Source organism: Trichosurus vulpecula, chromosome 1, assembly GCF_011100635.1.
Source record: "Trichosurus vulpecula isolate mTriVul1 chromosome 1, mTriVul1.pri, whole genome shotgun sequence".
Lineage (NCBI taxonomy): Eukaryota > Metazoa > Chordata > Mammalia > Diprotodontia > Phalangeridae > Trichosurus > Trichosurus vulpecula.
Genome location: NC_050573.1, coordinates 458835463 through 458852105, shown reverse-complemented (window position 1 = coordinate 458852105; position 16643 = coordinate 458835463). Strand labels below are relative to the sequence as shown.

General features: G+C 36.5%; 1 protein-coding gene across 8 annotated transcripts in view; it reads left to right on the top strand.

Annotated features, from left to right (window-relative positions):
• The window catches only part of MEF2C (myocyte enhancer factor 2C), a 193639-nt gene that overhangs the window by 160732 nt on the left and 16264 nt on the right, over positions 1-16643 (top strand). The window lies entirely within an intron of this gene.

The following is a 16643-nucleotide window of genomic DNA, read 5'->3' as shown; positions in this document are numbered from 1 at the left end:
GGGTTAAGTAACTTGCCCAGGGTCACATAGCTAGTAAGTGTCTGAGGCCAAATTTGAACCTAGGAAGATGAGCCGTCCTGACTCCAGGCTGGGCACCTTATGCACATTAAGAAGTAATAGGGGAAAACAATACACAAAAGGCAGCTGGAAGGAGAAAGGTGGACTCTGCACTTAAGTGAAGCTAGCAATGGAAAGTGGAGTTAATTAGTTGGAAAGTCCAGATCCCAACCCTCTATAAAGGAAAGCTTTCCAGAGGAGTTTAGTGTTCTACCCTCCAGCCCTCCAATCAAAGAGGAGAGGAGAGTGAGGGAGCTAGGCAGGTGTTGAGTTTCATGATGAGATTTCAGGTGATCAGATTATCTTAGGTGGGGCACCATTTTCCCTAGAGTTCAAAACCAGCGGAGTTGCATTGCTCACACTTTGAGATTTTGTAGTTCTAATTTTGTGACCTTGGACAAGTCTACTTCAATGGCATTCAATTTGTGTAAAATTGGCAGGGGTGGAGGGAGATAGATGATCTCTAAAGTTCCCCCCAGCCCTAAAATTCTGTAACTACATAAACCTCACTTTTTTGAATGAAAAGCCTTTTTTTATTAATATGGTACTAATGGTCAAAAAAAGAGGCCTATTCACTGAATGGGCATTGCCTTACTCAAAGTGAGAACCTGAAAAGGGCTTACCTTAAAGGGGCCAGGGTCTCCTAATTCATCCTGAGCCATCTCCAGTTGTCCTGGTGAGTATCAGGCCATTGGACCCAGATGGCTCTGGAGGAGAAAGTGAAGCTGATGACTTTGCACAGCCTTCCCTCACTCAAAACAAAGTCAACTACAAGTCATGTCATCATTTCCCTGATGTCATGATCCTATTCGAGAATGAAGGACAAACACAACAACTAATGGTCAAAAATATCCAGGCATGTGCATTTTTTTCATGTATGTATTACAAAGGAATTGAAGAGATTTGTTATGCAATAGGCCTAAGGAAGGAAAATGGCACTTAATTCAATCATAGAATGTTGGAGCTTAAGGGGAGAAACTAAATTATAGTTAATTTTTATTTCTTGAGCATTTTAATATGAATTTGTGTTGTTTTAGGGAGCAACAAAAATATAAATTTATTATCTTTACATATGGTTAAAATTTAGTTACTTCTAACTGAGAAAATTACTTCTGATTGCTAATACAAGAGCATATTTGTGTGTGTGTGTGTGTGTGTATGTTGCTTCTTCAAAGGACATAAGTGAGAAATGAAAAGTGAAACAAGAAACCACTTAGATTAATAGTTAGGCCCATGTTTTGAAACTGTTATTTTGTTGGTTTGGATTGTTCTAAGCAATAACCCTGAAGTCATCTACAATTTTACCTTGGAAGCCAACTCAAGACATAAATAAGGCCCAAGAAAACTGCTTGCTTTTTATTATTATTATTATCCTGTGCAATTAAATATGAGTGATATTTTTAACTGAAACCAAGGTTATCTCAGGTTTGTTAGAGAAAAAATTATTTTGTCATCTCACTGGATACCCCCACATCATGTGATGAGTGGCTGCTACCAGCAAAATTAGTATACACTTTCCATTTACAATAGCTGACAAATTATAAATGTAACACCCTTTTCTAGAGACTTCTATGTGGGGGACTGGTATGTAGAGAGTGGGAAGATCTGCCCAGAAGGCCAGGTCATTCCTTTGTAAAGTCCACCTTACTGGCTTACTCTTCTTCTGCATTTGAGGCTGAAGTAACAGCTGAGCAACATGTTACCTGTTGATGTAGATATGTAAGGAATTTTCATTTTTAAGGAAAGCATATGCATTGAAAAGACCGATGAGGACTGTGAATTTTCACTTGCTAGAAAGTTATTCTTGGACTCTTTGGTATCATAAAGGTTTATATTCATTCATCTAGTATATATTTTGTTTTCACTCTGATCAATGACCTCCAAAGTTCTTTAATTGTTTTTCTTGAGATTCTTGGCCAAATAATTTCAAGAATATGATTCACCACTGAGGATTTACTTAACACAAAAGTGGTTATTAACAGAATTTGGCCTCAATTACCCTAATTGGTTGCTGGATTTTTTTATTGCTCCAAAATTCAAACAATCAACATATTTCCACCAACTACCAGTACACCTCTTTTTTTGTGTTTCTCTATTTCCTAATTTTCCACATCATCATTATGTGATTTATCTTGGGGCAAGTGTTGAAAGAAAAACATTTTAAAAATGATAACCACAAGAAGTTTGTGACTGTGGCAAATCTCCTCTTCTGGAAATCGAACTCCCTATACTAGGGACTTTCTTACATGGGCTTCTCAGTTCTCAGCCAGCATTGTAACTCTCCGATGTAACACAGCTCTTCTTGCTCTTTACAATTCCTTACTTTTCACTAATAAACTTATAGCCTGTTAAGTTAGAATTTCAAACCCAAGAATATCTAAAATGATGGTATATTTTATATTCAGAAATGCATGCCAAAAGATCATTAGACACATCAAATTAAAGAAAATGAAAGCTATGTCTATATGGTGCCAAAAGCTTGGGGAACAGGAGAGGGAGGGTAAGAGCAAAAAATTAATCATCTGGATGTTTTGTCTACAAGATGCTAAACATCCAGATATCTAGCCTTGCATAGAAAAAAACATCCAGATGACTGATTTTTTTCATTTTTCATCCAGATGTTTTGGTAGCAGTCTATTAGTAGTTAAGGAATGGAATTCACTTGGTACTGCCACTAATTAGTTATGTTAATTGAACAAAACTCAATCTTCCTCCCTTTTTTTCTCAACCTAATATTCCTCCTTAAATAAAATGGGTATAAATATTTAACACCAACTCCAGCTGAGAAAAGAAAACTAATGAAATGATGTTTGTAGAGTTGAATAAAAACTTAGACTTAGAACCAGTGTATTTCTTCCCAAGATAATAATTTTTAAAAAAAACACACAAACACATCGCTGGTGTGCTAATTTAAAAAAAAGGAAAAAAAGTTTTTGGTCAGCATACAGTTTTGAAAATGTTTAAATAATTTCTTTTACATTTTCATATGAATCAAGGAAGATTAAATATATTTGCAGCATATGCGTTAACTGTATAATGCTAGGAGCATACAATGCATTCCCATCTTACTGAACAGAAATCTGACTACTAATATGCTCCAGGTCACTGAGAAAAGGAATTAGGGAGAGAAAGAGGAAGAAGAGTGTGAAAAAGATATTTTGTAACAAGGTCAAGGGAAGGAGAGTGGATGTCTGAACTATTAAGATATGCCTTCCTCATCATTTCTTGGAGGGTTTTAGCCTCAGGGTCAGAACATACAATGCACAGTCAGATATGTAAATCTTGACAAGTTTGCCAGTGTTCATCATTTGCCTGGGTGAACGCCAGCACACAGTGGCTGAATTAAAGAGATACTTACAATAATAATAGCAAATCCTCATGTATAGTGAAGATAGCTACATATTCAAATGTTGCCATTGTAACGGATTTTTTTTCTTAATCATTTGTATTAATTGAACAACACATTGAAAACTACAGAATTTGATTCATAGTCTAAAAAGATGCCATAGTTTTCCTAGTAAAATATTTCTGAAGCACAATTTTGGAATGTATTGGAATGAAAAACACTTTACATAATAACATTGTTTTCGTGGTATAGATAATAGTTTAAGTGGGGAGTGGCATTCTTGCTCTTGGTAATACTATAAATTCAGAAGCTTTACCAATCTATTTATATCCTTATTTCTTCTGCTTGCCACTCAAAAGAATTTGTGACAAATATTGTTTTGATTTCTCTAGACTTCTCATACATCTGTAGCAGTTGTATAAATATTAGAAAAGACCAAGTAATTATTATTTCTCTAATCTGTGCAATGTCCTCTCTCCAGTTTATACTGTCTCAATATTTTTATTTGTAAAAATGATTGAGGAAATTAATAAAAAATGTCCTGCATTGCTAGTAAGGTGAGAGGCCCCAAATCCCAAACAATAAGCAATTTAAAGGGGATTTTAAAATCTATCACTCGTTAAGTGAAATTTTGCAAGATAGAAATGTTCAATTTCATTTTCATGAAGCAATTAAAATATCCCTTTAGAAAACCATTGCCAAAAACAATAGTTCTGAGTTACAGTTTGTGTACATTTATGTCCTGGTAGCATCACATTGTCAGTTTCATCTTTATGCTGCAAGCTGCATCTTTATTCAGAGATAGAAAATATATGAACACATTACAAATCGGAAAACATCTGGACTTCATGCTTACTCTTGAATATTGAAGAATATAGTTTAGGTTTCCTCGATCTTGGAATGCAGCGTTATGTATCTGCTCCAGGGTAGGAAAAGAAAAGAAAGAAATCAGAGCACACATTTAAATTCTTGATGCCAAAAAAAATCTAAAATTAGTTCATAGGAGCATTAACAAATCAAAGCTCTGAATCTCTACCAAGTGCAATATGCAATCTATCTCTTTAACAGGGCTTCTCAGTTACTATTTCATAGGCTTGACTAGCTGGCCCCAGCTCCTGCAAATTAATCTGCTCCACTAGTGTTACTTGCATCCGTTGCCTAAAATGCTGAATAAAATTGGATAGAAACTAGTGCGCACAATTTTATACTTTCTACCCAAAAGTCCCCATTCCAGTTAAAAACACAGCAAAAAAAAAAAAAGACAAAAAACCCCCAAAACACATTGCAATGGCTTTGCTAGGTTTTGTGTCAGGTATGCATGTCAATACTTTAAAAAAGCAATGTACTGCCAGAAAGTGAAGCAAAGACAGGCATGTACATTCTCAATCCAGTATGTTTAGGGTAGAGCTCCTTCTCTGTAGGCTGTTCATTTCATGAAAGATCACTAAACAAAAACAAGACTGGGAAGTGTTCAGAAACAAGCATCCCAGACAGCATTCATGTGACACGAGCATAGCTTCCATCATGACATGGTCAAGCAGGCCCAGAAATATCTTTTTAGATTGTCTGCTGCCCTCTAACTGGTGTATCTAAGAATAGTCTCTTGGCTTTGGTATATTCTTGGGTTTCCCCCCCCCCTGAGAATAGACCACAGCAGTCACTGAGGTTTTGCAAGGGTTTTCTTTGTAGGCTAACCTTACACATTATCATTCCCATAGGGAAAACAAAGAAAGGGTGGAGATATCCTTTTATGTTAAGAATCTATAATCAGAAGACTTTAGCTGGTTAAGAATCTTAAGTCTCACTTTCTTGCCCCTTTTGCATTGGGAATACATGTAATTTTTCCAGTAAACCCGTTAACTTCTAAAAAGAAAATCAGTTTTTCCATATTTTGACCCTACCTGTTTTGCAGTTGTCTTTTCCCCTAACACTCTTTCATGAGAAAGATCTAATTCTTTTTTCAAAAAAAATTAGTGATTCAGAACAGCTGAAGAAATGGATATATTGCCTGGAGCTTTAGAAAGGTTTTCAGGCAGTCAGGCTGGCTGGTAGGAATATAAGAATATAAACTTCATTTTCATAATATTTTTCTCCTGATAAATTCAAAATAAGATTGTCTTTTCTAACATTGTGATATCTTGCATAAACATGTTTGCTGCATACTATATGATATTTGAAGAATAGTCATATAAAAATTATAATTATACAAGCCTGACCTTGGGCTTTTTGCTCACCCCTAGTAAACCAACTTTTACTTTTAAAATTAAAAATACACAAAAAATGTATTCCAAATTGTAGTGCTATTATTTATGGCTAAACCCCAAGATGAATAAGTCATTGAGATGTAATTTTTTTAAACTATTCTAATAATAATAAAAAACTTAATAGGGCAAAACATTTTGCTGAAGTAAAAACAAACAAATCAATACCATTAGAGGTTTAGCTATAAGAAACATAATGCTTTCCTGCATTAGAGCAATTTGCTCCCAAATTTCCCAAAATCAGATGCCATTAACAAATTACTAAACAGAACAAATTATATGCACCTATATGTTAGAAATTGTTGCTGCTCACTAATAGCGGATACTATAAAACTCCTCAAAGCTCAGCGATACTGACTGCAGAGTGGTTCTGGTAAAAGCGGATACGTTTAAACTGAGAATAAATAGATAATCATCTTTGCCCTTTGAGTCTATTACAGAGAAGAAGGTTATTGACAAAATTATTATGAAATCTAACTTTAGAAACATATTTTAATATTAATCTTAAATAACATCACCAAACATTAAACAATGTTCCGGTGTCCAACTTTTCTAACATGCCATTTGCACATATACACGTGGACAGCTAGGTGGTACAATGGATAGAGCACCAGGCCTGGAGTCAGGGAGACCCTAGTTGAAATTAGGCCTCAATACACTTAACAGCTTTGTGACCCTAGGCAAGTCACTTAGTTTTATCTGTAAAATGAGCTGGAAAAGGAAGTGACAAACCACTCCAGTATCTTTATCAAGAAAACCCCAAATGGGGTCATAAAGAGTCCTACATGGCTGACAAACAACTGAACAATATATGCACATGTTGTACCTATGTGCAATTTGGGTGAACAGAGAGACTGGTTTATTATATTAATATCAGGATTTTCTATGGCTTCCAGTCAATCGGATGACCAAATTTTCCCATAGCAGTTTTCCTTGTTTTTGCCTATCTATTAAGATATTCACCTCAAGTCAGGTTTCCTTATTCAGATCAAAACAAAGTACCTTATTTAAACCGTGAAGGTACTCAAATATTCAAATGATCTGTAATTTCATCCATGTGGATATTTGCTCTAGCCATCCAGATTATAAACGTAATTATAAACATAAAACAGAGAACTATGCAGGGAGTTGAAAAAAATACTAAATCTGAGGTCCCCAAATGTCCAGATTACCTCAATTTATTATATTATATGGGACCAATTTTCCCTTCTGTATTCCAAGTTCCAATTAGCACTACTTATTGGATGCTCATCATATGCAACATTCCATTTCCCACCTCTGTATCTTTGAACAAGCTGTCCTCTATATCTTGAATGCTCTACTTCCCTCCACTTGCCAATATTCTTAATCTTCTGAACTCAACTCAAGTACCAACATGAAGCCTTTCTTGATCTCCCTTACCTAACCAAATTATTTAATTATGCTCATGGACCCCAAATTACTTTAAATTTACTTTTTATAAGTTTGCAGTGACTTAACTATTTATATATTGTTCTACCCTTTCTCCTTGTGAAATATTAAAGGATGGGGGATTATTTTGTTTTTGTTTTCATATCTCCAGAGTCCTAGACTGGGGCCTGCTACATAATAGTTGCTTAGTAATCAATCCATCATCATTTACTAGACATGATAAAATGTTTAATGAGTGTAGAATATCTAGTTCAACTGTCTAAAGATCATTTTTGTCTTAGAAAAACATATGACTTTCCTGTATGTCATATTCTATCATCTGCCTATTAGCTGAATAATAGTATTTCTAGAATGAGACCAGACTGATAATGGAAATGAGTGTTCTTCAAATCCAGATTATGTTGGAGTCTTCCGAAGCCATGGCTTTGGAAATTAAAAAAAATTATTACAAATTTAGCCTCTCTGTAATTCTGAGAGTTACTATTGTGTGGTCTCACTAATGGAATCCAAGCATGAATGACCATTTATTAACACTGCCCAAACTCATTCCCTCCATTTACTAAACAGAAATAAATGGTAACTTAGATTGTAGAATTTTAGATCTGAGAAGGCTATCACGTTTCTTCTGTACCAAGCTGCCCAAATTTATAGATGAATAAACTGGAGCTTTATGAAGTTGAGTGATTTTATGTGAGGTCCCATAGTGGTGGTTCTGTAGTTAGAACACAAAATCCTAGTTTCCCAGCCCAGTGTTCTCTCCATCAAACCATGCAGTTTACCTTCCATTTGTTGAAAGATACCAAAAGCCATTATTAAATATGTCTTGAGGTAGGTACAGCATATAACAATCAACTCTGTTAATATGAAATGAGAACACAATATCTCACTTTAAAAAAAATGTTTCCTTTCCATTGGTGAACACTCCTCTCCTTGGCTTTAATTCTACCACTTGCAGTTAACCAAGGTAATGTACTGTGAAATGATGAACAGATGCAACTTGTGCAAAAGAATCTTCAATTAATCCTACATAAACAAATCTAGTAGGTGGGCACATGCATAGTTTCCTATCTCATACATCATAAGACTAATACCCATTTTGTCTCTGTGGTGAACTATGGGGTCTATTTTGCTATCTATACATATTCATCATCTGAAATAGAAATTCTGCACAAGTATCAAGAGGAGTAGAGACACTTAAATCTTCAAAATGATCAAATGATGGGGGCGAGGAAGGCTAGCTATATAAAATTCATATCTACCCAAGGCTTGGTTTTAGTATAATTTTGAATGGTATCTAGTTGCCACTTTAACTTCTGTATACAACTCAGGTTATGCCATATACTTCTGCCTAGGACAGGGGTTCTTAATATTTTTTGTGTCCTGAGCCCCTTTGTCAGTCTGGAGAAACCTATGGATTTCCCAGAATAATGCTTTTAAATGCATAAAATAAAATACATAGGTTAACAGTGGAAACCAATCATACTGAAATACTACAGTTATCAATTTTTTTCTTTAAAGTTCATAGACCCAAGTTTAGAAACCCCTGTCCTGGGAGAAGGATGCTTACGAGAAGCACAGTCACTTACACAGAAAAGTAAATTCCAAATATTCTTCTCTCAGGAATATTTGCAAAATTCAGATCTATTTATGACAACCTAAAGACATATAATCTAAGGCCAGATCTTGCTATTGTAGGATGATACAGTAAGAGCACTGCCTCTGGAGGACCTGAATTCAGATCCTTCCTCTGATGCTTTCTACCTGTGTGACCTTGAGCAGATCCCTTGGTCTTCCTAGGCCTCAGTTTATTGATCCCTAAAATGAAGGAGTTGTACTGGGTGGCATCTGAAGTAACTTCCAGCTCTAGATCTATGAACCTGTGCTCCCACAAAACACAGATGTGCTAAAAGTTATTCAGAATCCTTCATGCCAAGAGATAGTTTGGATTAAGAATCTCCCGTAGGCTTGATACCTAATCAGTGGGAGAAATTTCAAAAAACTTGTTAGGCAAACGAACCCAAAAAGTCAGATGGAAAAGAAACATATGCCCAAAGAATTCAGTGAGTATTCAAGTATGTGTTTTGTTCTGAGCTGGGCACTGGAAGAGCTGCAAAAGGAATTTTAGAATTGGCCCCTGTACTCAAGGAGTTTACTTCTGAATTAAAGAGACAAAAGCAATTTACCAGAAACAACTGGAGAACATTTATGTCACTCTGAATACAATAGAAATCCCCCAAAAAGGAGAGAGATTCATAAAATTAAAGGATCTAGAGTTGTTGTAAGGGAATTTTGAGACCCCCTAGTCCAATTCTTTCATTTTCATCTTCAGAGGAGACTGAGGCCCAGGAAGGTTAAGTCATCTGCCCAAGTTGTGCAAGTAGTAAGCATGAGAGATAAGATTTAATCCAGATCCTCCAATTTTCTCTCCACTGTACTAAAGACTTAATGGAGGTGAGACTTGAGCTGATCCTTGAAGAATGGGTAAGATTTAGATAGAAGCATTATTCCAAGCAGGAAAGCATGTTGAACAATTAAGTCAACAAGTCAAATCAACAAGCATTTATTAACTACTTACTATATGTCAGGCACTGTGCTAAGATCTGGGAATACAAGTACAATCAGAAAGACAGTTCCTGCCCTCAAGAATCTTACATTCTAATCGAGAAAGACAAGACATCAAAAGACATTGGGGTGGGGGGGCGGAGAAAGGGCTCACTTGGAAGCTGATAGAAAAAGTCTGGAGAATTGAGAATGGAGCCTGGAAAGAGTAAAGATACGGCTGACCATTGGGGCAGCTAGGTGGCACAGTGAATAGAGCACTAGCCCTGGAGTCAGGAAGATCTGAGTTCAAATCCAGTCTCAGTCACTTGACACACTAGCTGTGTGGCCTTGGGCAAGTCACTTAACCCCAATTTCCCTGTCTTCCCCACTCAAAAAATGTAAGAAAAAGATATGGCTGGCCTGTCTTCCTTTAAACAGATGTCCTAGGAAGAAGTGGACAATCAGAAAGGGGGTAAAGGAGTGGCATGTACTTTTAGTGGAGTGAACTTTCATAGTAAAGAAGTTTCTGTGGCATGGTAGAGAAAGTCCATAGAGCCAAGAGTGGGGACTGCAGCAAGACAGGTAGGATAGGGGCAGATTACCCTTGGCCTTGGGAGCCAGGCCATGGTGTTCAATTTTCACTGGTACTCAGTCGTAAATGTTCAGATTTCATGTGGTAGAGGAACCACTGTAAATTCTTGAGCACGAGCTTATCGTAGTAAAAGCTTGGCTCGGCAGTATTTGTCTGATTTGTCTGGTGAGGTAGGTATGCATAATGGGAAAGGAGGAAGCTGGAGGCAGACAGGCCATCCATACTCAGAGTTTTTATTAAATGGTTATTGAATTAAACTGAAGGCTGAGATGAAAATCTAGGCATTAGGAGATAAGAACAAGGGCAGCAGATTGACTAGACAGAGACAAAAAAAGGTGAATCCAGGAGATATTTTGCATGAAAAATAATTGAACTTGGTGGTGATTGGTTATGGAGAATGATGCCAAGAATAAAGTAAGAGCTGACACCAAAGCTCTTCTATCCTGGAAAATTAGAAGAGCATTCACAACACTGACAGGGACTCTCCAAAATCCAGTAAGGCCCAGGTAACTTCCAATTTTTGAGGCCCTATTTAGTTTTTGATGAAAATACATGAAAACAAAGTCAGGCATCCAAAAAATGAGAATTTGCAATTATTATTTAAGAAATTATTTTCTAGCCTTTTTTCTAAGTAAGGATATTGATTATGGGGGAAATGCTTAGCTTTCATGCATTGCAATTGCACTCTTTTTCTATACTTGAAAGGTTGTTGTTTAGCTACTGAATTGGAAGCCTCCTTCCAGAGTGAAGCCCAGGGCAAATGGCCCTATTGGCCTCTCTTCTGATTGGCCTCAAGTATGGATAGAAATATTTTTTGTTGGGTGGTTTTATGTCCTTGTATTTGTAACCAAGGGCTGAGTAACATTCAAAAAGCAAATGAAAAAAAAACTAATAATAATGCCAGGCATTTCAAGTAAGTCTAAATTTCAATTTCGGAACTTTGAGCTGGAAAGAAGTACCCTGCTCAATTGAGCTCTGTGAGACAAGGAGCAAATATGCCCCTCATAACCTTAGCCAGGAATATGTTCTTTGAATTTACAGCTTCTTAAAATAGGAAGCAACTTTTTTTAAAAAAAAGGGAAAAAAAAGAAACAAGTATTTGCAAGTTAACTTTGTAGAAAAAAAATATTTTTCTCCTGAGATGTGCATTTCAAGTTCCATAAATCTGCACAAATTTTATTATGACTATTTTAGAAACTTGAACACCTAAGCTTCTTTTTATTATTTTTCTGAATAAATTATATTGGCACTCCCCAAATTATTTTATTTGGAGGAATAATTTTTAATCAAAAAAATTCTAAAATGAACTAGTTCTAAAATTCAGCTGTTCTTCATTTTCTTATAATCTATAATCAGGAAATCCATTCATTCATGCTATATAATTTTTGTCCTTTCAAGTGGTTAGTAGAATGTGACATTCTGAATGCAGTCACATCTAAATTGATAATGGTCTAGGCGGAGGGTAATTTTAAAGTATAGGGTAAAGTTAAGGTTTAATCTGTATATTAGAAGGTTTTTGAGGGTAGCTTTTTTGCTTTTTGCTTTATGTATGTGTGTGTGTCTGTAAGTGTGTGTGTGTGTGTGTGTTCCCATGCTCTCTCACAGGCGCACACGTGGACACCCATTTGTGTATGATGATTTGCTGGGTTTGGGGTCTTGGAATGTCAATGGGCCCGTTTTCTTTGGTAAATTTACCTTAAGGTGGGACAACTGCTTCAAAGCTGGCCACAGCTTTCTGAGGAAGGAGGAGAACGTGGTTTTTGAGTTGGCTTAAATGCAGGCTCTCCTTAGCTATAAACCACATGCATGTATTCATCATTGATTTTCAAATGATAGGTTTCTATATCACTGGTTTAGGATCCACAGCCTTGCATTCCTGAATCTATATTATGCCAAAAGAATAACAATTTGGTGGCTGGAAACAGAAATGGTTATTATATGGCTCCAAAATGCTAGCTGGCATGAGATGCCAAAAACAGCAGGAATCAACTAGTAAAAAGCAGATTGTAGTAGTTCTTAAAAATAACACCATGCTCTAAAAATATCAATCAGAAAAGCATCACCATTGTTCCAAATATTTTACATCAGCATGTAAATGCATCAGGATAGGTGACCAATGTTTTAGAATGGCGTGGTTTCTAAATAATGAGAGACAACATACCACTTAGTTTTATATGTTATCCAGAGAGAACTAAAATATAAGTTTATTTTTCAAATAATCTTTTTTTTTAATTGGGCAAAGAAAATGTGAGTTTTGCTGGAATTTCTCAAGAAGTTTACTGTATAAGGGGAGGGAGGATGACAACTTACGGCACAGGCACTGTGAAGCATTTCCATTTTCTCACATTGGGCCAGTACTTGTCATATCGTAGGACAACACATTTCACAAGGCGGTTTTACTTCCTTTTAGCAAAATAGCTCCTGTATGCAAACCAAAGCAGTATCAGCATAGAACAAGCCTAGACTTCCATTTCTTCTGATCTATTCAAGCTTCACTGCACTACTTAACTGACTTTTTTCCCTTTCTTTTGAAATTACCCAGCTAATTTTCCATTTGATTGTTTACTTAAACCAAATCTCACATGAGGTTTAATAGCTGAGTGACACATGTTCAGTGTATCAGTATGAATTTTAATTGACAAGAATGTACAATGCAAAATTTTTCATAGATTTCATTTTACATCCTCCTTAATAAATCCAATTAGTGAAAATTTAACTAATAGATGCACAATAACTAGTCAGTACGAAACTTTAAAGGCAAAATTCTTCTAGACTTTATTAAAGGATGACTTTGCATCCCCACATTTGTAGATGAACACATACTTTGTTTTATATTGACATCAGTGAGATAGTATTAATAACAGATATAGGTAGTTTTTCTCCATAGAAAATCATCCATGTGAATTTTGTAAAGAAAAGAAAAATGATGAATGTTTTTGTTCTTTCTTGGCTAGATTTAAAGACCTTTATTATGAGGGAGTTGCTTATGTTTAGGGGCTGTTCACAGGATTTTTCCCCCCATGAACTCAAGGAATTTCATGTATAATATAACCGATCAATTTAATCTTGTGGTAGACTTGTTCTTTGTGGGTATGCAGCCAATTTAGTCATGCATAAAATAAAGCAGGTAAACGAATAGTATGTAAAGAACAAACATGCTTTCCGTAGTCTTTTCAAATATTTTCCAGTTCAAAAGACATCCAGAAACATACCCTTCTTTGTCTTTCTCACTGCTACAGGGTCCAAGACCACATGACATTGTACTGTGTCTGTAGCGATGTTCTCCTAATTGATCATCCTCAGTTCTATTTTCTTTCCCTTCCAATCTGTCTTATACACTACTGTCAGAGTAATCATACTAAAGCTGTGCTTTACCTATTACTGCTTCTCACGTACCTTTAGTAGTTTCTGTTGGCTACAAAATTAAATCCAGAATTTTTTTTGTTTGACTATGCATATTTGTTACAGGAATTTTTTTATTTTTATTTTTTGAGGGGAGAAGGGAGTGGGGGAATGAGGCAGGTGGGAGGGAGAGAAACAAATTGAAAACAATAAAATTTTATTTTAAAAAATAATTAAGTCCAGATATCTGACACTTAAAACATCATAGAATTTAGCACCGATAGCAATGTCACCATCCCATAACCTTTCCAGATCTTTTACGGTCTGGTCACAAATATAGCATAATACAATGGAAAAGGCAAGGTATGGTCTAGGCCCTGAATTCTAGGGCAAGTCAATCTGGGTCTTTCCCTGAGTCTCAGTTTATCACATGTCAAATAAGAAGTGGAACCCAGAAATCCCTAAGCTCCCTTCCATCTTTCAACCTAAAATTTTATGATTATGCCTCTCCCACATTATTTCTCCTCCAACAAACAAACCATTGCACTTAGGCCAATCCCTAATGTGAAGAGTCTATGAACATTACTGATAACATGTCATTGCTTATCTCTTTCTCCTATCTCTAATAGTATCTTCTTCCTCTCCTCCTTATCCTTCAAGTATAAATTTCAAGTCCTATCTCCTCTATGAATTTTTTTAATATTATTTCAGTTCATAGTGATCTTTCCTTCCTGTGAATTTGTATAATATCCAAATCGCTTGTAGTCTATTTTATGCTATTCTTTTTCTTTTAGTGCCTTGAACTCCTGGAGAGCAGAGATCATGTCTTCCTAACTTCTCAGATTTCACATAGCTCCATGCACATAGAAGGCATTCAATAAATGTTTCTTACTGAGGATCTTCCTCTCCCAGCTTGATTTTTTTTCTTTTTTTTCTAATTAAAGGGCCCATCCCTTGACTCACTTCTTAAAGAGGCCTATTCACTTAATGGGCATTACCTCACTCTAAGTGAGTACATGAAAACGCTTGAGTCTACAAGGGCCAGGGTCTCCCCATTGCATCCTGAGTCATCCCCAGTGATCCTGGTGAATATCAGGCCATTGGACCCAGATGGCTCCGGAGGAGAAAGTGAGGCTGGTGACCTTGCACAGCCCTCCCTCACCCAAATCAAAGTCAACTGCAAGTCATGTCATTTCCCTGATGCCAGGGTCCTCTTCGAAAACAAAGGACAAACACAACAACAACAACGATGATGATGGTGGAAATGCCTCCTTCAGGGCTCCCATAGAAGAGCCTTCTAGTTTTCTTATTGATTTATTAGAGTTTTAGTTAATGATAACTGAATGTAGTTGTAAATCTACAAAAGCAATGAGCTAACATGGATTCATCAAGAAGTCATATCTGACTAACCTCATTTCCTTTTTTGACACTGTTACTAAATTGATACATTAGGAGAATGCCACAGACATAGTGTACCAAGATTTCAGAAAAACACTTGACAAATTTCATTTTCTTAAGGATACCTTGCAGTATCCTTTTGAACAAGATAGGGAGACGTGGATGAGAACATAGTACAATTAGCTGAATTCACAACCATGTAAGTAACCAGGCCCAGTAATTGGTGACTGATAGATCACTGTCAAATTGGGGAGAGGTCTCTAGTGGTAGGATACCATGTTCCAGCCTTAACTCTGCCCTCTTCTGTTTTTCTCAGTGATGTGCATGGAGGCATTAATGGAATACTTATCAGATTTGCATGTGACAAGAAGCTGGAAGGGAAAGCTAGCACAAAGCAGCATCATAACATTACAGTCAAACTCATGCCAGCTTATGCTACATTAAAAGAAGCATATTTTCCACAACAAGAGAGGTGATAGTCCTGCTGCACTCTGTCATAGTTAGTCCACATCTGGAATATAGAGTTCAGTTCTGAGTGCCACTATTTAAGAATGTTAACAAACCATGTTGCTTTCAGAAGAGGACAGCCAGGATAGAGAGGGGACTAGACCCTGAGCCACATAAGGATTGTTTGAAGGAAATACCTATGTTTATCCTGAATGATAGTTTGGGGTAGAGTAGGAGGGAAAGAGAATGTGCTAGTTACCATGAAGTATTTTAACCATTATCATATGGAAGACGGATTAGACTTGTCCTACTTATACCTCACATAGCAGAACTAGGAAGAATTGGTAAAAAGTCAACTCAAATCAACAAGCATTTATTTATTTATTAAGATTTATTACGTTCCAGAACTCTGCTAAATTCTTTGGATACAAAGAAAGGAAAAAGAAAAGAAACTCAAGGAGATTATATTCTAAAAATTCTTCAAACATGAAAATAGTTCCACACAAGATATATACAGGGCAAATTGGCACTAGCACCAAGAGGAACTGGGATTGGTCTCTTGCAGAAGGTGGGATTGGAGGTGATACATAAAGGAAGAAAGGGAAGTCAGGAGATGGACATGAGGAGGGAGAATGCTCCAGGTCCCAGAATTCAGTCAATGAAAATGCCTGGAGTTTAGAGATGAAGTGTCTGGTCAGTGTGTGGAGGGGTATTAAAATGTAAGAAAACTGGAAAGGTAGGAAATGACTAAGTTGTGAAGGATTTTCAAAGCCAAACTTGATCCTGGAGGTAATAGGGAGTCACTAAAGTTAAATTCCAATTCTGTGTTAGGAAATTGGAAGAAGAAGAAGAAAAAAAAGCTATCTAAAAGTAGTGTGTTCCGTCTCAGTTTGCTGATGAGTTCCCCCTAACTGGAAGCTGGGTGATCACTTTCAATGACGTTGTAGTAAGGATCTCTGCTCACATACTTACTGTACGTAGTGGCCTTGTGAGATTCCTCCTAACCCTGAGATTATATAATAGCATGGTTTCTTCTATTCCTGCATTAATCACGGTAGAGACCCAGAAACTGGTTTCAGAATTCGCTCTCATCCTGGCTTAGATTACATCCCAGATGGTATTCTCTGTAGCCCTACATGTCACTGAGTAGGAAGTCAAGGTGCAATTTTTCTTCATGTATTTTGAAAAACGGGGTAGCAGAAACCTTCAAACATCCATCCCCCCCCCCCATTCGACTCAGGCTAAACAT